Below are 24,125 nucleotides of genomic sequence, written 5' to 3' on the forward strand. Positions count from 1 at the left end.
GCAGGGTACAGTTTGGGCGAGGATTAATCAATTTTTTCTCGATTCTGTTCGTCCTGTCAGACTCAGCAAGCACTGATTTTACAGGAAATCCTGGCGGTCATTCACTGGATCCATCTGTTTCTCTGTACCAGCTAATTAACAAAGAACAATTAGCCAATTGACCAATTAGTTACAATCCTCTAATCTACACTCAATAGGGTATTCATCGCTTCATCATAATTTCTCGTCGACACAAAGCAGCAAACGTACTTAGAGCAAGCTCCATAGGCCTATGCAAGGGAGATGATTTCCGCGGTTTTAAGTCTAATTAGTTTGAGATAAGTAATCCCTCAATCTCTGTTTTAGTAAAAATCTGCTTGCATTAAGAGCATTGTTATTTGAAAAAAAATCAGTATTGGCCGTAAATGAATACTCTATTAACAGAATGGAAAACTTAATGGATGTTTAAACATGTTGCTCTGAGATTTGCTTTTAGCGTAAAGTGAAAAGTTCAAGAATGACTTTTCTCTTCCTCACTGAATTGAAGGTCCAAACAAAACTTGTTTTTCCCCCTTTAAAGAGGACGCAAGATCAAAGACAAGTAATGAAAAATGTAGGTAGTGATTTCTACTCATTGTTAATCAGTCAATATTCATGTGCTGGGCGGACATTATACCTTTTTTAAAAAAGTATTCCTTCCTGATATCCTCTTAATTTAAAATCAGACCAATGTACTTCCCAGGGGAGTGATTGGGGATTTGTTAGAGTACAAGGTTATGCAGCTGGACGAGCTGGGGCATTAGTTATCTTCGCTAATTGGAGGAATGATCATGAAAGCGGCTAGCTCTGTCTTCAAGTTGCATCGTTTCTTCCAAACGAGGTAATTAATAACGCCATCTCCATTCCACAGACATATTATTACTGGAAACTTGACGTTGATATCTTATTCAGCGGGTAATTGCAGGTTTCTAAATTGGTACGTGTACACACCAATTCCTCATGACATCACCTTCGAAAACTACAGCCCGCAAAAAAACCTGTCCTTTTCTAAGCTAATAGATGCACTGTCCTTCAAGGACAAATTAATTCCCTTCAGATAATGATATGAATATTCCCTTGTTAGCCAGAGGTCCGCGCGGGGGATTAGATACGACGGTTTTTGTTGTACGTTTTACAACAAAAACAGGTCGTGCACAAATATGAAGTGGGTTTGTAGGAGCAGCTGAAACCATCAACAGCGTGAACACCGGAGATCAGATAAGCGTCTTAATCTTTCGAACAAAATTTAAGTCTTTGGGGAGCAGTTTGCAAAGAAAAATTGTGTTAACAGTACCCAATTGCAAGTTAACATCTGAGAACAAAGGGGCATTTTAATTACAACTAGTCAGCTATTCATTGTCCTCAATACTTGAACCTGAATAAACCAGGGCTCCCCACACACTCCGGATTTATTAAATCTCTTGATTCAGGTGACTGACCCGGAACTGACTTCTCGGAGGACTTCGGTATTGAATCTGATGTTTTTAAATTTTATTTCCACCTGTTCGACACTAAAGGATATGTTTTTTTTTAAATAAACAATTTCTAACTCATCATGTCGACACTTTGAGATGACTGCCCTGTAACTTGTTCACTGGAACCGAGCTTAGGAAATCTTCGATTCCTCACTTAAGTGACCCTGGATATACTTTGAACTCGCAAGCGAAATAGCAAGGATCCATTTTACAGGGGGGAAAAAAAAGGAAAACCCACGCAAAATTAAATATAATTATTTGCCCCGTGTTACTTTTAGACAAATGAAGAAAAAAATGTTTTTTTTAATGCGAAAGTGTCCCTCCAGGTTAGGCCGCCGCTATCAATGGGCCCAATTTCTCGCTAGTGTGGTCCATCAGGCAACATTAAATAAACAATGACAGATCAGGCGGTAGATCCGGATAATTCTGTATTCTCTTTCACGCCTCTAAATGACGACTGGACTGATATGATCAGAGGTAGGAGCCCAAGACTAGATTGCATGTACCAAAGCAACTGAATTTAAAGCAGTCCTCCTCTCACCCAACTCGCTGAACCAGGACAAGGTGATTGTTTGTGGTGGAGACAGGAGATCCTTTGTTCCTGCTATTAATAAAACTCAGTGAGCCAGGTAAATCCTTTCCCAGATGAATGAATTCCTTTTTCCCCCCCTTTCAAATAATTCACCTCGAGCCGCACACAATTTGTGCCCGTGTTTCTCTTTAATTATGTTGATAAGCTCAACTTTTCAGACATTACCTAAATACTTCAGAACAGCAACTATTCTGACCTGATGACGAGACTGATCAGAAGGCAGGTGAACCTGCCTGAAAGAGTCTCTTAATTTTATTTGGGGGAGGAAGAGACACCCTTTCACAGATGAAAAGAATGATTACCACAGTGATACTTCTAATTAAGCCACAATTACGGTCCTGCAGCGTTCCGTTGTGAAGGAGCAGCTCCCAGTACATCTCATCCTCAGCAAAAAAAAAGTTTGCATATTTCACCGACTCCCAGAAACTAAATTGAACTTGTAACCCTTTACCTGTCAATCAAACAGTCAAAGCCACGGGACTATCATATTTTTTTTCAAAATCCAATGTCTTTTTCGATCGTGAACGTTAATTTAAGGCACAAGTGCACGAGCTTTGCTTAGATTGGAGGGTGAAGGATAAAAGTGAGCCCGGCTGGCGCCAATATCTTATTATCCAAGAATATTTTAGACCATAAAGAAGTTTTTTATTTGTAATAATAAGCTGTTCGATATCCCAGAATGGAATGCGAACGACCTAGGAGAGGTGGTTTCTTATCATGTCAATCTCTGATGAAGCAGTAAATGATAGACAGGTCTTGGCTCCACCCAGTGATCCTGAGGCGCGTTGCTTATTTTAAAAGCGGACAAAGTTAAAAGTCATACAACACCAGGTTAATTTGGAAGTACTAGCTTTCCGAGTATACTTCCAAGTAAACCTGTTGGCCTATAACCTGGTGTTGTGTGATTTTTAAACTGTCCAAGGTAAAAACAATGACTGCAGATGCTGGAAACCAGATTCTGGATCAGTGGTGCTGGAAGAGCACAGCAATTCAGGCAGCATCCGAGGACAGGCGATTTTGCCTGTCCTCGGATGCTGCCTGAATTGCTGTGCTCTTCCAGCACCACTGATCCAGAATTTTAAACTGTCCACCCGAGTTCAACACTCACACCTATTTTGAAAAACATATTGTTGTGGTACATTTAAATGCAATGGTACACTGTTTGGAAACTCTGATCCGTTCTACAGGAGACAAAGTGAAACGATTTTTCCTGGGTCAGAACAGGGCAAAAGCCTGAAAAACAAGTTTCACCTTTCCCAAAAAGTTCACCCGCTCACATTGAACTTCAGGTTTGTAATTATCTAAAGTGTAACATGCGCTATTCCCCGAACCCAATGGACCTTCAGGGCTGTATCGCTGTGTGCCACGCACCTTGCCTTTGCAAACCACACTAACTATAGTTCCCGAAGCTAGATTTGTTTGAGTATAGTCAACTAGGGTGACTAGCTGCAAGTGATTTATGATGTTTTAGATGTAAAAGTCGACACGTTTCTCAGAGCTCGTCTTGTGTACAGAATCGGGCAAAACTGTTTAGTATAAAAAGGATGAGATCAACAGCCTGTTTGTCTACCCGATGGCAGAGCCTTGGTTGGATGCGGCGGGGAAAACGAGCACTTTGAAGACCGTCATTCCAAACCTGACAAGTTCAAGGCGACCTGGGGGAATTCTTTGAGAAAAGTGAACTATTATTTGCAGGCCTTTGTCCTAATTCAGATCCAGTGGAAGCGTTTAAACCCGTCTCCTGTACAACAGGCCTTACAACTGTAGAGCAAAGTTTCCAAATAATTAGAGTAAGACTCCGATCATGGCTGATAGAAGCGTGCTCCCGTTAACTCATCCGGAAAGGAGGACTGAAAAGACATTCAAGCTGCATTAATCTGCAAACAAATGTACTTTTGTGTATCTTTGGTATTACTTTCATTGCCATCAATTTGGTACACAGGCTGTGATTCTAGACCAGCTATCAGGTTGCCCAGAACCCCTGTCCTGCACGATTCTACCACAGAAATGCTGTTCAATGTAGACTAACATCCAACTTCAGGGTTTGTTTTCTAGCTGAGTGAGGGTTGGGGGTAGAGAGAGAACACTTGAGAGCAATCTTTGTACAAATCAATGATTCTATTCTGAAGAAACACACACTCCCTTGTATTTCTCTTCCCAAAATGCCTACCATCCAAAACCTCAAACAGCTTCACCCTCAGAAGGACAGGCGCACCTCTCTCAGCGGGGGAACCCAAAAAAAAACACTCTCAGAAGGGTCATGGAAAGAAGTTTCTAGTTTCGGCTTGTTTGGACTCAAGTTCTATTAAAGATACAGCTCTTTCTAATTACCTGTCATAAAGTCCGTGTCATTTTTCACTAGAATCTATTTATCGCGCCCCTAACTATTTTTATGTTAAAACAACGTCTGTGGGCTAACAATGAGAATTAAACCCATATGCCAATCTGTTCAATACATAAAATAGAGTTGGATATTAAAATTGCACACCAGATTAAACATCGGCACACTTCCATTACGATCCCATTTTGTTAACTATCTTTTCAACTTAATTGTTACATTAAAGCTACAATCCATGTTTACCAGTTCTGAGTTGTAAGGAATGACCGTGAAAAGCCTGGAAGTTAAGACTTAATACTGTAAACTTTGAAACTTATATTTCTAAATGGATTAAAACATTAATACATATTGCAATCAAGATCTTTAAAGCCAAGGAAATTAATGTTTGAGGAAGTGTTTCCAATTTGGAAAATGTGTAGTTAAACGTGTCACTAATTCTGCTTAATGATCTCATTAACTTACGAAGTATGTTGTATATCTACTGTAGATGATAAAATCCCATTTGTCTAACTTGGGTCTCACTTGTACTATAACTCGTTCACGAGCCAGTTTACTGGTGAACTTAATTAGGACGTTGTTCCAGACCGGGAAGGGGGAACGCCAGATATGGAGAGCTAACCCTACGAATTTCAGGTTGATTCTTGGACATATTTGTATGTGAACATCATCCATTCGGAGTAATAAAAATGCAATTAATCTCTGTATTCAGCAATGTGATTCTGCTGTTGTTTGACACGATTATACTTTCATTTAAAACCTTAAGATGTGCTCTTCAATTTAATAAAAGTCAAGCATCACGCTCGGCAGAAAGTAGTGAGCCTTCGAAAATTGAATTTGGTTCCGATATTAACTTGCTTATAGACCCTGTGAAGGCAAAAGCCTCGATCGTCCGGCTTTACGCGTTCCGGTGAATTACAATTCACGGTTGGTCGTTCTAGAGCAGAGGGGAAAAAAAGTTTAATGCACAGAAGTATTTTTTTAAACTCTAAACTCAATATTTTGGCAGAATGACTGCCTGTCGCTTTATCTGCAGTCGGCAGCTGGCTGGAAGACTTCACTGAACTCCGGGTGTCGTTATCGCGGTGTTAGAACTCCATCTGACCTGGCTTCCTGGAGCACGGTAATTATATTTCTATTAATGAGATGAGATTGAAGACCGCAATGCGAACACCAGCTTTAATCGAGACACGGTTTCTCCGGAACAAACCTAAGAGGGAGGGCTTTAACGATCACCTTTTATTTTACAAGTTGTTGATAGCCCGACTGTAGGTCCCGTTATAAATTAAGTGTTAATTCAGCATTCCCAGCCCCATACACCCACCGGGTTGAAAACAACATCTCTGATCAGCGATTGAGTACACTGTACGAAATGGGTCACAGGTTCGATTTCAATATGGAGAATCTTTCAGAATGGTCCAACTATTTGCAAGTTTAGTCAAAGTGCCTGTGAGATATGCATGCTGATTCGGATTTTATTCATCCTGAAAAGCACTCAATGCAACGTCTAAACTGGTTATCACATCACAGCAACCGGTATATTTAATGGCAACGATTCATGAAACATCAGCTGGGCTAAAGTCGGAGCCATACTTAGGGCCGCCCATTTATTTCCTTGTTGGATGCCCAGAAGTTACTGTGGCCTATTATATAGTAAGGGAAGGCGGGAGAATACGGAGAACGAGCGTCGATCAAGTATCAATGTGAAGTTGCTGGGCCAGTCAGGACTGGGACTACTGGATTATTGTACAATAAACATCCATTCTGAAATGGCAGGTCAAACTTTCACTTCATTTACAGGGAGTTGTACTTGAGTTATGCATTAACTGAAAGAACAATGATGGTTGCGCTTTGTTCGTGAACAATGCGGAGGGGGTCAGAATAGATAGCCTATAATTACACAGAATTCGCTGATAATAACCATCCATTCAATTATTGCTGCTGTTAATCATCCTTCTTAAAATTACACCTATTTTTCTTGGGGAATGAACGTGATGTAAAGACTGATTTGCTGCATGCTTGACTTTATTCATTAATACCTTGTCTGTCTCTAATTCAAACCGCTTTGATTAGCGGTTACTGACTAAGTCCAGAGACTGCAAACCGAGCCAAGCAGATGTGACTGAGAGGGTGAAGGAGGGGGGTCATCTTTTCCCGTACGATATGAACTTCGCGGGAAATCAACCCGTTCTGGGATTAGTTTTAATAAATGCACATTTCATTCAAATGGAAATGTCACAAATTGGACGGTTTCATTTTCGACTCCAACGTATGAGATTTCAATACAATGTATACGTTCCCCAAATAATAATTAGTATGACTGTGAGCTGATTTGTATCTAGAAAGAATGGAATTAAAAGTTCAAACTATAAAGTCGCGTGTACGTTTTAAATCTGCAGCTTGCCTTGTATTTTGAAGATCTGATTGGAAATTTAATGCGTCCTTACTATTATTTATAGCTTTATAATATTCCCTCAGTGTCTACTTTTTCCTGGTCTCCTGCCCCTATTTCTTCACATGCTGTCCATATTTCAGAATTAATTTAATTAACCCGGCTTTTCATTAGTCTAAAGGAGGTCCTCCAGACAAAGTCTTCTTCTTTGCGATTGTGAATCACCGCTTATCAGTTTTGTTTTGTGGCCCGCTAGGAGCAATTTTAAAAACAGGCTTCTCTTTCGAAGTTCTGCAGAAAATGCAGGCCCTTTTGAACGTGACCACTGTGGTACCGCCCTGAAACTGTTGTCATAGCTCCTAATCTTAATGTCAAACTGTCCAATTAGCTTGATGCAAGAGTAATCTAACATCAAATGTTACGAAACAGCGCAGCGAAAGCTAGTGCTTCCAAATAAACCTGTTCGACTATAACCTGGTGTCGTGATTTTTGACTTAGTCACATGTTACAATGGTGATTTTCTATGAAAACCCGTGGGGGGCGCTGAGAGATAAAGGGGAGGGGGGATCTGAGGCTGGGGGGATGGCAATAGGTAGATGAAGGTGGGGGTGAACATGAAAGGTTGGAGAGGAAGATATAGTAGATAGGTGGGAAGGAAGGCGGACAGGTAGGACAGTTCAAGAGGATGGTGCGAAGTTGGAAGGTTGGGACTGGGATAAGCTTGGGGGTGGAACTGGAGAAACAGATGAAATTCACATTGATCTCATGTGGTTGGAGGGTCCTAAGGCAGAAGATGAGGCGTTCTTCCTTTGGGTGTCATATGGTTCAGGTTTGGCAATAGCCAAGGCCCAGGACCTGCATCTTCTTGGTGGAGTGGGAAGGGGGAGTTAGTGTTCAACCATGGGGCGTTGGGGTTGGTTGGTGCGGGAATCCCAGAGATATTCTCTGAAACAACCTGCACTTTGGCGTCCTGTCTCCCTGATGTAGAGGAGACCACATTGGATGCATTGGATACAGTATTTGACGTGTATGGAAGTGCAGGTAAATCTCTGTCGGATATGGAAGGATCCTTTGGGGCCTTGGACGGAGGTGGGGGGGAGGTGTGAGTGTAGATTTGGTACTTATTGCAGTGGCAGGGGAAGGTGCTTGGAGGGGAGGGTGGGTTGGTGGAGGGCTCAACACGGACATCCACTACAAACCCACCAACTCCACAGCTTCCTGGACTACACCTCCTCCCACATGCCTCCTGTAAAAATGCTATCCTTTATTCCCAATTCCTCCACCTCTGCTGCATCTGCTCGCAGGAGGACCAATTCCACCACAGGACATCTCAGATAGCCTCCTTCTTCAAAGACTACAATTTCCTCTCCCACATGGTTGATGATGCCCTCCAGTGCATCTCATCCACTTCCCGCACCTCTGCCCTTGAACCCCACCCCTCCAACTGCAAAAAGGATAGAGGCCCCTGGTCCTCAGCTTCCATCTCACTAATCTCCGGATACATCGCATCATCCTCCACCGTGTTCGCCACCTACAAACAGACTCCACCACTAGAGATATATTTCCCTCCCCACCCCATTTGGAGAGACCATTCCCTCTCACCTCCCTTGTCAGGTACACAACCTCCCCCAACAGCCTAACCTCCCCTCCCAATACCTTCCCCTGCCATTGCAAGAAGTGCACAACCTCTGCCCGTGCCTCCCTCCTCACCTCTGTTAAAGGCCCTAAAGGCCCTGACAGCAATTTACCTGTATTTCCACACATGTCATCTACTGTATCTGTTGCACCCGATGTGGTCTCCTCTGCATTTGGGAGAGAGGATGTCAACTTGCAGATCATTTCAGAGAACATCTCTGGGAGACCTGCACCAACCAACCCCACCGTCCTGTGGCTGAACACTTTAACTCCTCCCCCCACTCCACCATAGACATGCAGGTCCTGGGCCTCCTCCATCCCCAAACCCTGTCCACATTACGCCTGGAGGAAGAACGCCTCATCTTCTGCCTTGGGACCCTCCAACCACATGGGAGCAATGCGGATTTCACCAGTTTCCTTATTTCCCCTCCCCCTCCCCCTCCCCCTCCCCCCCCAGTTTATCCCAGTCCCAACTTTCCAACTTGGCACCGCCCTCTTGAAAGGTCCAACCTGTCTATCTTCTTTCCCACCTATCTGCTCCACCCTCCTGTCTAACCTATCACCATCACGTCCCCATCTTCATCTACCTATTGCATTCCCAGCTGCCTCCCCACCAACCACACCCCCCACCAACGCCCCCTTCCCATTTATCTCTCAGCCCCTTGGTCCACAAGCCTCATTCCTGATGAAAGCCTTATGCCCAAAATGTTAACTCTCCTGCTCCTCAGATGCTGCCTGACCTGCTGTCCTTTTCCAGCATGGCACTTTTTGACTATGTGAGAAATCATATTTATTTGGTAGTGCTTTCATTTAATTTGCTGGTAACTTTATGGGATTCTATAAAACTACGACTGCCTCGTCCTCCTGTTTGATTTGCTTATTGGAAGGTGATGTGGTTAAAGTCACTAAGTACCAGGGTAGGAGAGACCAGATGTTCATCGGGAACCTCAGCACTATTATCCAGTTTGTGATGAATGGACTTTGTGAGAGAGCGACCCTGTTGTGTGGAATCATTTCCTTTTCCAATTACCTGTTACAGCAGGGTAAAAAGCCACAAACTTGAACAAGCCGGTCATTGTAAAATACGCCGATGGCAAGTAAAAAGGAAGTGATGTCAGAGGCTGAGTCCCAGGTTCGATTCCAGCCTTGGGCAACTGTCTGTGTGGAGTTTGCACATTCTCTCTGTGTCTGCGTGGGTTTCCTCCGGGTGCTCCGGTTTCCTCCCACAGTCCAAAGATGTGCAAGTCAGGTGAATTGGCCATGCTAAATTGCCCATAGTGTTAGGTGCATTAGTCAGCGGGAAATGGGTCTGGGTGGGTTACTCTTTGGAGGGTCAGTGTGGACTGGTTGGGCCGAATGGCTTGCTTCCACACTGTAGGGAATCTAATCTAATCTCATCTAATTATTCAAACCGAAAGAACTGTGAATGCTGAAAATCAGAACCAAAAGCAGAAATTGCTGGAAAATCTCAGCAGGTCTGGCAGCATCTGTGGAGAGAAATCAGAGTTAACGTTTTGAGTCCAATGGCCTTTCTTCAGAACTGATGGGAGCTAGGAAAAAAATGTGTTTTTATGCGGAAGATGGGGGGGGGGGGGGGAGGGCGGTGGGGGGTGGATGGAGTAAACAATAGATGGAGATGGAGCCCAAAGAGAGTGAACAATTGGGAGACAAAACAGTGAGCCTAGGAGAATCAATGGCTGCTAATGGAGACTGTTAGCAACTAACAATGGATAGCAGATCATGCAATGATGAGGCAAAAGACCTGGTGTCTCGGGGTTTTGTTAAATAATGGAGAAGGTGCCTAAAGCCCTAAAATAGTTGAACCTGATATTGAGTCCAGAAGGCTGTAGAGTGCCCAAGCAGAAAATGAGGTGCTGTTCTTCCAGCTTGCAATGAGCTTCACTGCAACACTGCAGCCAGCCTGAGTCAGATGTTGGCCAGGAAACAGGGTGGTGATTGAAATGGCAGGCAACTGGAAGCTCAGGGTCTTTTCTTGTGGACAGAATGTAGATGTTCTGCTTTGTTTCCCTCAGTATAGAGGAGACTGCTTCGCAGAACACCTATGTTCCATCTGTGAAAATGACCCTGAGCTTCCAGTTGCCTGCCATTTCAATCACCTCCCTGTTTCCTGGTGAACATCTATCTCAGGCTGGCTGCAGTGTTGCAGTGTTGCAGTGAAGCTCATTGCAAGCTGGAAGAACAGCACCTCATTTTCTGCTTGGGCACTCTACAGCCTTCTGGACTCAATATCAGGTTCAATTATTTTCGGGCTTTAGGCACCTTCTGCCATGTTGCTACCCAACCCCCACACACATCAGGCCTTGTTATTGTATGGTTGGCTACCCATTGTTAGTTGCTAACAGTCCCCATTAGCAGCCATGCATCCTCCTGTGCTGACTCCTTTGTCTGTCCAACTATTCTCTCTCTTTGAGCTGTAACTCCGCCTAACTCTTTACTCCCTCCCCCACCCTATCTTCTGTATAAAAAACAACTTTTCTCTAGCTACCATTAGTTCTGAAGGGCCATTGGACTCAAAACATTAACTCTGATCTCTCTCCATAAATGTTGCCAGACCTGCTGAGATTTTCCAGCCATTTCTGCTTTTCTTTGTGAACAATAATTATTCAATGTAGAAAGTGTCTCCACAACTCCATTTCCTGGAATGCATGACTGCATTTCCACTGATAGGGGAGTCATCCCTTCCTCTCCAACAATTTAGTGTTTGCATCAGTCATTGCAAGTCGTTGGTTTGTGTTAAACATGCATAGGTGGGAAATGGCGTGAGCAGCAATTGAAACAGTAAACCATCTAGTTCATTGGAGCAAAGCAACAACCCACTTGGGAAACAATCTACTTTGGATTATTTAATGAGCAGGAAAGAAGGATGTTTAAAAGAAAGCCCTCAGGGATTATGTTGCTCCAAGGTGATTGGTTTCCTTCTGTTATAATTAAAAGTTGCCATTCCAGTATTTGAAAACTTTTCATGGTCATATCCCTCACCTCAACTTCTTCCAGTCCAACAATCTGTTCTGAACCAACAAAGATCAATGACTCCTGTCCATTTCCTGTGCCCAGTATTTGCAGTCAAAACCCCAATTCTGGCATTCCCATCACTTCCCCTCTTTCTCCCAAACCCTCCAGAAAAATTACCTTTCTGATCAGCCTTCCTTATATCACCTTTATATTTGGCATCCACTTTTATATTTGCATCACTGTGGAATCACCATTGACATGTTTCCACAGTAATGTCATCAACAAATTCAAGTTATTGTCACACTGTTCAGTGTTTTCTTTTGATGTTTATAGTTTCTGATGCAAATTGGCACAAAGATAGCTCCTTTGATAGCTCCTGTTGAATAACTGCTGCTGGTGTACATTCAGTGCTACACCATTGAACTTCACCAGGAAAAGGACAGAGAGGCCTAGAAGATTTGTTTTTAATTTAACTTGAAGTTACTGTCCCTTGCCATATACTAAAGAAGAGTCATGATATTTTTGTATCTTTCTGCAGATTTCATAAAAGTAGTTGTCTCTATTTATTCTTTTTTAATGACATCAGAGTACATTGATTGTTCCCGGATTTAAGGATAGTCTCAGAAGTGAAATTTTCTACTGAGTCAGTCCTTTTCAGTTCCCTAATATGGGTTAAACAAGAGTACACCTGACTTCACTCTGCTCCTCTGTGGCTGAAACACTATCTTTGATTTTTGTATCTTTTAGACTAGACTATTTCAATGTACTCCTGATTAACTGGCCCTTTTTACCCATCATATGCTTGAATGTCATCAAGACATTTGCTTACTGTGACTTTTCACCAAATCATGTTCACCCCCATACTTGCTGATCATCTTAGTTCTCAGTGAAACATCATGGCAATTTTGAAAGTCTTTTCCTTGTTTTCAACTCCATTCCTGGTCTCTCTTAATTTGCATAAATTTCAGCAGCAAATAATGCTGCAAAATCTCCAAACTTCTCTAATTCTGGCCCTGTGAATATGCCAGATAATAAAGGAGGTGATGGCCTTATGGTATTATCACTAGAGTATTAATCCAGAGAGGTGAAAGTTAGTAATGCAGATGCTGGAGGTTAGGGTCGAGAGTGTGGTGCTGGAAAAGCACAGCAGGTCAGGTAGCATCCGAGGAGCAGGAAAATTGACATTTTGGGCAAAAGCCCTTCATCAGGAATGAGGCTGGGAGCCTCTCTCATTCATGATGAAGAGCTTTTGCCCAAAACGTTGATTCTCCTGCTCCTCGGATGCTGCTAGACCTGCTGTGCTTTTCCAGCACCGCACTCTTGACTATTAATCCAGAGACCCAGGTAATGTTCTGAGAACGGGTTGATGGTGAGATCTGAATTCAATAAAAATCTGGAATTAAGAGTTTAATGATAACAATGCAACTGTGTTGATTGTCAGGGGCAAAAAGACATCTGGTTTGCAAATGTTCTTTCAGGAAGGAAACTGCAATCTTTACCGAGTCTGGCCTTTATGTGACTCCAGACCCAATGTGATTGACTCTTAACTGACCTCTGGAAAATTTGAGATGGGCAATAAATGCTGACTTAGCCAGCAAAATCCACATTCCATGAATTAGTTTTAAAAAAATCTTCCACCACCAGCAGTTATCACGGTCCCAAGCTCTGGAATATCCTCCCTAAGCCTCTTCCTAACCTCACGCAACCTCTAACCCCTCACTATCCTTCTTTAAAACACTCTTTAAATGTAATGTAGAGGTGCTGGAGTTGGAATGAGGTGGACAAGGTCAAAAATCAAACAACACTAGGTTATAGTCCAACAGGTTCATTTGAAGGTGTCGTTTGATTATTTTTGACCTCTTCAAGTACTACTGCATCGAATAGAATTTTGGTCTAGGGCCTTACTATTTCCTTACAAGACTTTTTATTAATGTTCCTGTGAATGTTTTTGGGACATTTTATTATATTAAGAGTGCAATATGAGTAGAATCCCTATAGTGTAGAAGCAAGCCATTCAGCCCATTGAGTCCACACTGACCTTTCAAAGAGTATAACACCCAGAGCCACCTCCCCCCCACCCCCCACCTTATCGCTATAACTCTGCATTTCCACCCAGACTGCACATCCCTGGACACCTTTGGGAAATTTAGCAAGGCCAATCCACCTAACTTGCATTTCTTTGGATTGTGGGAGGAAACCACAGCTTGCGAAAGAAACCCACACAGACACGGGGTGAATGTGCAAACGCCACACAGATATTCATCCAGAGATGGAATAGAACCCACGGCACTGGTGCTGGTGAGGCAGCTGTGCTAACCACCGAACTACCGTGGAATTTTTGTTTCATGTTTTGCCTGAAGCCTAGGAGCAAAATGAAGAGTGTGTAAAGAAAGCCGACTTTATGAAAGCATCTTGTGTTATGTAAAGGTAATCTCAAAGAAGTGTGAAAGATGACCATTGAAATTACAATAATATCTGTCTGCAAAGATGATAATCTGATTACGATATCGATTAATATTCCTAACCATGAAAGGAGTGCAGAGAGTAGCAAATAGCACTCTGTATCCATTGATCTCAACAGAATTCGATACCATGAGCAGGAGGAGCCTCTCCTGAATACTGGACTACAGAAGTTTGGCTGGCCTCCCAAGCTTTGCATACTCATGATATCAGTCATGGCACTGTTCAATTGAATAACTTGTAGCATTCCTCACCCGTCACAATTAATGTGGAGAGATTTCATATCTTCTTTGACTGCCTGCTTCATTCGGAGCCCAATTTTCTTGCTGACGCTAAATTTGTGGAAAACAGAAAGACGCAAATGAACAGTTCATTGACCCAATGTGACAGATCATTCAATAGTTATGCTCTCTGGTCAGTATTTGTGAGCAGTGTGCAGGATAATTACAAATTCTCAATAAATAGCGGAAACCGGAAAAACAGTGATTATTTTGTCCTAATGTAGCCTCTCAGATGCTTTGAAGCCTCATGAAATATCTGGAAAAAAAACTGATGATAAATATATATTTTCCATTTGTCAACTGCCAAATAAACTGCCTCTAAGAGAGCCTTCCTGGAGTTATAATGGGCATTCCAACATGTTGAATGCTGACAAGACCCATAGTCGAGTACGTCTAGTGATTCAAAATCCCGAGTTTACCATAAAACATAACACAACCCTCTTGGGATGAGAAGGTTGTCTACAAGGAGAGATCAAGTAGAGTGGGCCTAAATCCTCGGAAGTTCAGAAGAATGAGAGATGTGATCTCATTGAAATGCATAAAATTCTTCAGTAACCTTGAGAGAGTAGCTGTGAAGAGGCTGCTTCCCCTTGCTGGAGAGTCTAGAAATAGGGTCATAGCAGCAGGATAAGGGGTCAGCTATTTAGACCTGTGATGGCTTTATAAACAGAGGCGTAGAAAACAAAAGTAAGGAAGTTATGCTGAATGATTATAAATCACTTATGTGTCCCAGTTGGAATATTGTGCCCAGTTCTGTGCACCACACATAAGGGAAGATGTCAAGGCCTTAAGTGTAGTGAAGATTTACTATTATGGTACTCTGTAATGCATGACTTCAGTAATGTGGAGAGATCGGATTAGAGTAGAGTAGATTAGTGAAATATTTACGTGTTTGAGTAAATAAAGAAAAACTCTTTCCAGTGTCAGTGTTGGTAAGAAGCAAGTACATTTAAAATAATTTTGCAAAAGAAATACTGGCAAAATGAGGACCTTTTACATTGAGTGAGGTTGTTATGAGTTGGAAGGATGATAACAGTCGAAAGGGAATTGAATAAATACACAAAGGGATTAATTTTACATGACTCTAGGAAAGGTGAATGAGAGAATGGGTGTTGAACTAACAGATCACTTTTTTTCCAAGAGGTGGCACATGCATGATGGACCAGATGGTCTCCTTCTGCACTGTAACTTTTGGTGATTCTATGACCATACAAAACTTTATGAACAAAGCAATAGTTCCATAGAACAATAGCAACCATGTTACAAAACCATGTTTTCAAAAAACTGCAATAATCATGTCACAAAGCGCTAAGTTAGTTATACTGCCAAGAATGTAATGATTATGTCACCTACAGCAAAAATGGTCATATCATCAAGAAATATAATGGCCATATTGAAATACACTATAATAGTTCTGTCACAAACTTGTTGGGCATCCCAATCGCCATAAAACACTCTGAAGTTTTGTCTATCGTTCAAATCGCACTAGAAAAACATGCTGTTTTGTTTTGAGCAATGTCATTTATTGAATCTATAAGGATTATCTGAATATACAATCATATAAATAGCCTGTCATAGTCCTGTATTATCTAACTACTGAACACCACCCCATTGTCTTCCTCTTAGGCACTGTCTTTAGATCAAAAATGACTTGTTTCAATTCTGGACTTCTCAGCCAATGAGCCAATGTATGATTTCAGTCTCTGCCACAGGTAGAGCAAATGGTCCTTGATAGACTGAGTGGATGTGCATGAATATTTGTGTATGTCCTCTGACACTTCAAATTCACCTCCAAACATTCTTAACAAAGTCTCTTGATGTGTGATGGCAGGGCATATTTGACCTCTTCAGGGATTCCTAAAACATTTCTACCATCTTCAGAGTTCTGAGCAAAGTATTTGCTTTAGATGTTCATTATGAGGGTTACGAATGACATATCCAGCAGAATTCATTTGAGTGATTATCACCACATTGCTAGGGAAGTTGGCATGGGGAAGGTGCTGATGGTGGACTACATTTCTTGCCCTTGGATTTGAAGATTTATTAAAGGCTTTGCTGATGACCATTTGGGATGCCTTCAGTAAGTTGTCCAAGTCTCTGGAGCATATTAATAGTCTGAGGATCACTGTTTCAATAAGTGATGAACTCAGTCTTGGGTTTGACCAAACTGTCATTTACATAGACACACAATATCTTGCAAAAGATTGTGTGGGGGTGGGCGGGGTGGTGGTGGTGTGGAGATGTATAGAAGGATTGGAAACAGAGCAAACTGTTGGGTGTGCCATATTTTTTGAATGGAATGTCAAGCCCAAGTCCACTTCCCTTTTCAGATGGACATCAAAGATCTCATTTTTTAAAAATCTTTTACTCAAAGAGGAGCAAAGAGTTCCTCTCATTCCTTGGCCAACATTTATCCTCAAATAACAATACCAAAACAAATGATCTGTTCATTTACTCACTTGTTTGGAGGTACTTTGGGATTATGTTTGACATGGACTGGTTGGACCGAAGGGTCTGTTTCATTCCTGTATGACTATAAGTCTATATGGATTGGTTAGCACAGTTGGCTGGACAGCTGTCTTGTGTTGCAGAGTGATGTCAGTAGTGTGGATTCAATTACCACACCTGCTCAGGTTACCATGAAGGACTCATTCCCCTTTCCTAAGGTCTGCTGACCCTTAGATTACACCAGCACCAGTCATCTCTCTGAGGGAGTAGCCCTATGAACTGGTTAGACTAGATGACTATGCAAAAGTGAGGACTGGAGATGCTAGAAACCAGAGTTTAGATTAGAGTGGTGCTGAAAAAGCACAGCAGGTCAGGCAGCATCCGAGGAGCAGGAAAATCGACATTTCGAGCAAAAGCCCTTCATCAGGAATAGATGACTATACCTTCCCTTTACCTTATTTGATCATTCCCTCTGCATTAAAACAATAACTATTTTGAAAGTGTACCTCATTCAATTTTAAAATGCTTTGGTGCAACCTCCAGGCTATATAAATGTAGGGTCCTCTTTTTATCTGTGGCATTAGAGCAAAAAGGAAAGTATTTCAAAGTGACACTAAAATATTACATAAATTTGGCCTTTGTTTACAGCAAACTAGCATTTTTAGAGCAGCCAGAGACACACAGATTCAGTTAAATTAACAAATTGCTACTAAAAGAAATTGAAAACCTTCATCATAATTTCCGAGTAACAACTGCTTCCCATTTTGTTAAATGCATTTATCATAAAGTGGCAAGTTAGTTTAGGGATCACTATCTCGAACAGAAGTTCATGAAATGAAATCAAATTTACCATTTAATTAAGGAAACAAGCTGTTAATTACAAACAGGATAATTAGCAGTGAGTGAAACAAGTGAGTTTTCAAGTCATAAAGAAATGTACTAGAATAGTAACTATGAAGAAATAAATTAAAGGAAGTGGGTGTACTAGAAGAACTACAAGCTAAAGAAACTTTCTGAACTTCTGCTACCTTTGTACTAATAACATTAACAGTACAAAGTAAATAACTCAAAGTAAAGTTCAGACAAGGCTCAAGAATATATCCTTTGTAATTTTCTATTTTCAAGCACCTGTTTTTGTTTAATTTTAAGTGTGCAAACATATAATGAGCTGACTTACAGAATGTCATTAGTATGCATATCACATCCATAAACCAGATGGATTTTGTTTTAATTTTAGATTGTCTGCATTATAAAGAGGATCATCTTTTCTTTGTAAACAGCACTGTCTCTTTAACTTGCTGCCATTACACTCAGGGTGGTTTGCATTTGCCTTCGGACCTAGATTTCTAGATTGCTTTTTACTGATTTCAGTTTGAACAGGCACATTAGCAAGTTTGGGGTTCTTCCCCTTATTTTCTCCCTATGTTTCCCAAAGGTAGTGATTTATATTTTTGTGCAGCTCTATAAATGCAAGCTGCCATTCAATAGCTTCCCCATTTGCTTATTCAGAACATGACTTGCAGCAAATTATTTGAACGTTTGATGGTGGGGATGTGAGGGGCAGGAAAGGGCTGAAATCTGATTTTGTGACATCAAGTACAGACATTTTGCATAAAGCGTAATCAGAAGTGGGAACTCTAACTGAATTTTCTCATTCTAGTGAGCAACATTGATACATTTTTTGGAAATTCATTTCCACTCCTGCTGAGATTGAACTGCATGCAGAACAAGGAAAGAACCCAAGGCCTCCTTAATCTATAGAATTCAGTGCCATGCATTTACCATGAAACCAGCTGGAAGGCCTAACAAGTTTGATAGATGTTCAGTATATTAAAGCACAATTTAGACTAGAGTACACCAAACTGCAGTTCATTTATATTTATTTCAATTTAGTATACAGAATTCAGTGTACACATTTGGCCTTCACCACACTGGGGCACCAAGTGCAGGCTGAGACTCTTCTGTGAGCCAGATCTCTCAGTACCATGACATTGTAATTCTTCACCTTGCTTCCACTGTGATCTTAATGTCATTGGCCTGCTGCACTGTTCCATTTAAGCTGCAAGAACAGCCCTTCATGTTTCAGCTGGGCATTTCACAATCCACAGCCATTTGGACTGAACATTGAGTTTGACAACTTCAGATCACTGTATTTTACTATATAAACTTTTGATACTTAATCCATTTACACCTTCCCTTATATTCTTATTCCCATTCCAACCCCCTTTCACATGCCAGAGATCTTTTATTACACTGGATATTGGCAGGGTCAACATTTATTGTCCATTCTTTGTTGCCCTTGAACTGCTTAGCTTTCTCCACCATTTCAGAGGGTAGTTAAAGGTCATATTTCTGCCAGTCTTGAGTCACGTGTATGGCAGACCAGTTAAAGATGGTAGATGCCCTCCCCTAAATGAACCATATGGATTTTCTCAAGAGTTAACATTAGTTATTTGACTGTCATTAGGCTAGTTTTTACTTCCAGATTTTATTGAATTCAAATTTCATCATATGCCATGTCAGGATTCAATCTGATATCCACAGAGCATTGACCTGAGGCTCTGGTGTACTGATGCTGTCATTTTAACACAATGCCATCCCCTATAGTACAACATTATTAACTTTTCAGTTCTGTTGAAAGGTCATAGATCTGGACTGATTAATCTGATTTTCTTTCCATAGATGCTGCCTTGCCTGTTGAGTATTTTCTGTTTGTAAGCACATGGCTTTGGATGTGTTACATTGGAAATATGGTGAATTTCTTACTCCCATCAACATGTTATTTTTGTTACTTCTCATCCTGTCTCTTCTCCTTTGTATCCTCTTATTTGCTGCTCGTGTTCTTAAATTTTATTTGTATTTCTTTCTCTGACCTTTGCTTTTTATGTTTTTATCTCCTTTATGGATGGAGGGTAGTACACCAAATGCTGGGGGAAGGAGCAACTGTGCCGTATTTGTATCCCTAGATTTATGTTCCCCAATTCTGCTTGCCTAGGATGGGTGGGTGGGTGAGGACCCAGTAAATCCAACCCCTCATTGGTTTCAGTTTTTTTTTTGCCTGCTCCTGCTCAGCTTCTGTCAGATAAGACAGAAACACCTTATTTTGTATTCTCGGTTTAATTTTTATTCTTTTCAAGTTAGAACAAGGAAGAAAATTACTTGCATGTCTTTCTCTATTATTGTGTCTTTCTCCCTGGTTTCGTCCTCTTTTTTGCTCCACAGGTGTTTAGTATTAGAATTTTGTTTCAGCACTATTTATTGGCACTGACCTCATGACCTTTTCCAATGGAGGTAACTATGAGGCTTCAATTTCAACATTTTGAAGAATTGAAATAGTATTAAATGAATAAACTGTTTCTTTCAGCCTCTCTTACATACATGCTTCTCTCTCGCCTCTCACCTCTTTCCTTTCTGACATGTGTCTCTCTTTATTGGCTTTGACTATGGATGACATGGGTTTGTACCTGCAGTTCCTCACACAGGAAGATTTCCTTAAAATGTTACTTGCAAATCCATTCTTTTTGATTATTACATCTAAGAAATGTTTCTTTACTGTGTGTTTGTGTCTTAAGAGACAGCAAGGCAAGCCTTTCTTGACTAAGGCCAGGAGGGAAAATAGCAGGTTCAAGAAAAGTACCTCGAGGGCAGATATCCTGTGTGCCCAGCTAAAGACACCAAAAAAGTGAAAGGACTTACAAATAAAAGCAGATGATATGTTATATTGGTGGATCTCCTTTAGCCTTCCTCAACATATATTTGGAAGAAGCAATATTTGCCTAAAGTCAGGTGCATTAAAGTGCTAAATGCATCAATGCAAGCACAGCCTGATAATGTGGATCTGTGTCCCTTTAAAATACAAAGTTTAATTGCTGCTAATCAAACACAGACTTTGGGTCATTGAAGTTTAATTGTTTTGCAGGGCTATACTGGACAGTTTCAGATAGAACACAGTGACATTCAGCATTCCGAGATTATTCTGTATTGTTAATGACATGTAACAGATGCAGTGTGACCTCAGCAAGCACCAGATACACTGCTTTTTAATATATCAACAGATAAAATAAAAATTTAACAATGGTCACACAAACTAGTCTCCTTTGCACTTACCTCCACACAAATGGTGATCTTCCAGAATCCATTAACCCCAGTATCAAGAAGGTTCTTCAACAGCCTCGTTCTCTCATTACAGAAACAAAGAAATTGCCTGAATAACTCAGCAGGTCTGACAGCATCAGTGGAGAGAAATCAGGGTTAATGTTTCGGGTCCATTCTGAACTCCATTTCTGAATCATAGGATCCAGTGAAGCTAACTGCACTAGACTCCTGACTCCAGACCACTGGATTTGAGCATTATTATCACCAGGACTGGTTCAATAAAAGTTATGCTGATATATGTGGCCTCCTACAATTACAATGAGTATCTTTAATGACCTGGCAGAATAACCCAGGTTGGAAAATCAAGAAGGGAGCATTTCAACAGCTTAAAGCTAATGTTCAAAGACAAATCTGGAGGGTATAAGACATGAGTTGTGAAGAGTAAGCCTGAGATATGTAACTATATGCTGACATAATGGAATTTTTGGAAGCACTCAAGATAATCTACACTCTTCTATCTGCTCCGGTTTCCTCCCACAATCCAAAGATGTGTAGATTAGGCAAATTGACCATGCTAAATTGCCCATAGTGTTCAGGGATGTGTAGGTTAAGTGCATTAGTCAGGGGTAAACTTCCATATCCGCCACAGATTCACCTGCACCTCCACACACATCATCTATTGCATTCTCTGCACCCGATGTGGCCTCCTCTATATTGGGGAGACAGGCCGGCTACTTGCGGAGCGTTTCAGAGAACACCTCTGGGACACCCGGACCAACCAACCCAACCACCCTGTAGCTCAACATTTCAATTCCCCCTCCCACTCCACCAAGGATATGCAGGTCTTTGGACTCCTCCATCGTCAGACCACAACAAAACGACGGTTGGAGGAAGAACGCCTCATCTTCCGCCTAGGAACCCTCCAACCACAAGGGATGAACTCAGATTTCACCAGTTTCCTCATTTCCACTCCCCCCACCCTGTCTCAGTCAAATCCATCGAATTCAGCACCGCCTTCCTAACCTGCAATCTTCTTCCCGACCTCTCCGCCCCCACCCCAGTCTGACCTATCACCCTCACCTTGACCTCTTTCCACCCATCACATTTCCGACGCCCCTCCCCCAGTCCCTCCTCCCTACCTTTTATCTTAGCCTGCTGGACAAACCTTCCTCATTCCTGAAGAAGGGCTTATGCCCGAAACGTCGATTCTCCTGTTCCCTGGATGCTGCCTGACCTGCTGCGCTTTTCCAGCAACACATTTCTAGCAGTAAATATAGGGTAGTGGAGTAAGGGAATGAATCTGCATGGGTTACTCTTCAGAGGGTTGTGTGGACTTGTTGGACCAAAGGGCGTGTATCCACACTGTAGGGATTCTAAGTGCAGTCAACTTGTCAAAATTCTCTTCACTCACAGGCTGGTGTTTTTTTCCCAGAAGATGAGAATCTCATCCATCAAATAACTCTCAATCATGAACTCACAATGGCAGCTCACAGTCTCCAGGCTGTCTCCCAGTATTCTATGGTAGAATTCATGGGTAAATCACCATTGATGGGAGAGCTGCAAAAAGTCATCAAACCAATGAGCAGTCCCAATGGTTTTCTACTTGACCTTTCAAAGCTGAAGGACCGTTGCTCACATCAAGACTCTATTCATTTCCTGCAGATTTGGAGGAAACATAACTCCTCACCCCTCCTCCCCACCCCATCCCAATTTCAAGAATGTGACATTACCACTATCTTCAAGAAGTGAATGAAACCATTCTGTGAAAACTATCAAGGTGCTTCACGCTTGTCTGCAACACATTTTCAGCTGCGATAGAGAAAGTTCTGACATAGGTTTTTCTGAATGCCTACGTTGTGCAGTTGAAGAAATCAAGGTACTATGATAGTCCCTATTATATTAAGAATCTAACTGACAGTGGCAATTCACATCAAAGATTAACTGCATTCTTGTATGCAGGTGCAGAAAGCAGGAAGGCAAGTGCGATACTGGTGATTATTGCGTAGGAATGAAAGATAAAAGTAGGGAAGTTTGAATGCAATTGGAGAGAACCTTGGTAAGGACACATCTGGAATACTGTGCACAGTTGTGGTCTCCTTATTTGAAACAATACATAATTTATTAGGTAGTTCAGAGAAGATTCAATTGATTGATTCTTGAGATGTTCTTAAGAATAGGGCGGGCCTTCACCCATTGGAGTTTAGAATAATGCAAGGTGAACTAATTGAAAGCTATACGATCCAGAGGGGACTTGAGAGGGTGGATACTGGGAGGATGTTAGCTCTCATTAGGGAGACTAGAACTAAGTGTGGAATCTTCCCATCTCCTGAGCAACATAAACAATGGAAAGTCATTTGGAAAACACAAGGATGGAAATATGAAGTTGCCAATGCCAAAGGAAAGAATTGTCCAAATTTACATTCAAGGTTTGAAGAGTGAATCAAGAATCTTGTTCGTGGTTGCTGAGAGGGCTGTTTAGATCTCACTATTCCTCTATTTCCCCTTGTTTATATCCAATTTATTATTTTTCCAGGCGGTGGAGAGAAAGTAGATAACGATGATTCTGAACATGCAGTTCAAGTGGGTATCTGGCCATTCCAATTCATTCTGGATTAGTGGTGCTGGAAGATGAAGGGCTTTTGCCCGAAACGTCGATTTTACTGCTCCTTGGATGCAACCTGAACTGCTGTGCTCTTCCAGCACCACTAATCCAGAATCTGGTTTCCAGCATCTGCAGTCATTGTTTTTACCATTCCAATTCATTGCTTACTCCACCCAGGTTACCATGTGGCCATAATTCCCCAATACCACAACTCACACTCCATGGGGAATGGCCTCCTGTGCCCTCTGTCCATAGGGATTGGTATCAGCGAAGCACCAACCTTGCTATGGCACATTTGGGAGTCAGTTCAGCAATGCAATACCTAATTTCAAAGTTCACCGTCACCTTACCTTGCAGTGCTGCTGTCAGTCTGCTTAGCACACAGGGACTGGCACTCCAGCATCAAACAAGGTGCATGACAGTGCTATTAGCTTGCTTTCTTAGTGCTCAGTCACTCATTCTGAGCCTACTTGCGTGCTTGAAGCATCTCTGCCTTGTCCTTTGTTACACACAGATAGCCAGACAGCTTAACAGATTTAAGTGAGGACTGCAGATGTTGGAGTATCAGAGCTTAAAAATGTGTTGCGGGAAAAGCGCAGCAGGTCAGGCAGCATCAAAGGAGCAGGAGAATCGACGTTTTGGGCATAAGCCCTTCGTCAGGAATGAGGAGGGTGTGCCAAGCAGGCTAAGATAAAAGGTAGGGAGGAGGGACTTGGGGGAGGGGCGTTGGGAATGCGATAGGTGGAAGGAGGTTAAGGTGAGGGTGATAGGCTGGAGAGGGGGTGGAGGCGGAGAGGTCAGGGAGAAGATTGCAGGTCA

At 41.8% G+C, this 24,125-nt stretch overlaps 2 pseudogenes; both read right to left on the reverse strand.

The window, feature by feature from the left end:
* LOC148145951 (uncharacterized) overlaps positions 1 to 5,095 on the reverse strand; it is a 39,458-nt pseudogene extending 34,363 nt beyond the window's left edge.
* A 122-nt stretch (positions 5,096 to 5,217) lies between these two features.
* The window catches only part of LOC122561402 (actin-1-like), a 77,795-nt pseudogene continuing 58,887 nt past the window's right edge, over positions 5,218 to 24,125 (reverse strand).

The sequence above is a fragment of the Chiloscyllium plagiosum genome, unplaced genomic scaffold (genome assembly GCF_037043375.1).
Source record: "Chiloscyllium plagiosum isolate Xiang-an unplaced genomic scaffold, Cpla_swu_hap1 HiC_scaffold_22, whole genome shotgun sequence".
Lineage (NCBI taxonomy): Eukaryota > Metazoa > Chordata > Chondrichthyes > Orectolobiformes > Hemiscylliidae > Chiloscyllium > Chiloscyllium plagiosum.